This window comes from Pongo abelii, chromosome 1 (genome assembly GCF_028885655.2).
Source record: "Pongo abelii isolate AG06213 chromosome 1, NHGRI_mPonAbe1-v2.0_pri, whole genome shotgun sequence".
NCBI lineage: Eukaryota > Metazoa > Chordata > Mammalia > Primates > Hominidae > Pongo > Pongo abelii.
Window position 1 is genome coordinate 40,294,352 of NC_071985.2, and position 1,121 is coordinate 40,295,472.

Genomic DNA, 1,121 nt, shown 5'->3' on the forward strand with positions numbered 1-1,121 from the left:
TTCATGAACACAGACACATCTCCCAGGAAGGGGAAAATGTTGGTGTCACTTCTCTATTTATTTTTGTGATTTTATCTCAATCATAGCAGCGGAATGTTGTGTTCTATTTTTTGTTTTTTTGGTTTTTTTTCGGTGTTATTGATTTATTTTTTTTTTCAGAAGGACTTTATGGTTTGTTATTTTAATTTCCTGAATTCACATTCAGAAAATGGGATGTTTTCTTCTGATTGCCCTTCCAAAATAACAACAATAATAACCATCGTTTGTATATTGCCCTCACAGGCATTATCTCATAAAAATTTATTAGACCTGGACTCAGATGAAATGGATTCCTGTCTTGATTTCACCGTCTACTTGCTATGTGACCTTGAATACATGACTTGGCCTCTCTGACTCCTAGTTGATTCATTTGTATAATGAGCATCATGAGAGACCTGTTTTTCCTAGCACAAACGCTTGTGTGAGGAGTAAATAGGATAATTTATATGAAAACTTGAGATAGGTATTGATTTTTAGATGAGAAATTTGAGGCACAGAGAAGCTAAGTGGCTTACTTCAAGTGCTATAGCTTATAAGCAGCCCAGGCTACATATAAACACAGGTCTTCTGATAACAAGTGATCTATCCATGAACCTGCAGCTTTGAGTGATGACTGAGACTTGGAGATGGACGTGGAAGCCAATATTACAAAATAGAATCACAGTTAGCATTTATTAACACTACATGTCAGCCACTCTTCTAAGAATTTTTCTGAATGAATTCATCTAGTCCTTACAATAACCCTATAAAGCTATCTCATGTTCATTTTACAGAAATTAAGTCATTTCCCCAAGATCACAGGACCAGTAAGTGGAGTTATCTAAATTTGCACACAGACTGACTGCAGGACCTGTGTCATTAACCACTACCTTATCCTGCTTCTCTCAGATCACTCCTGTTCCATGCTACTGCAGGTCAGAGCAGATCATTTTCCAAATCAGCTCCAGGGGAGGTTGGGACTCACCTGGCCTCTAGGAACCTTTAAAAGAAGGAAGAGACTGGAGTGCAGGAGTATTGGGTCATTTCTCTCTGGAAACTCACTTCAAGATCTGTCCTGGGGCTTAACTCTCTAGGTCTGTGAT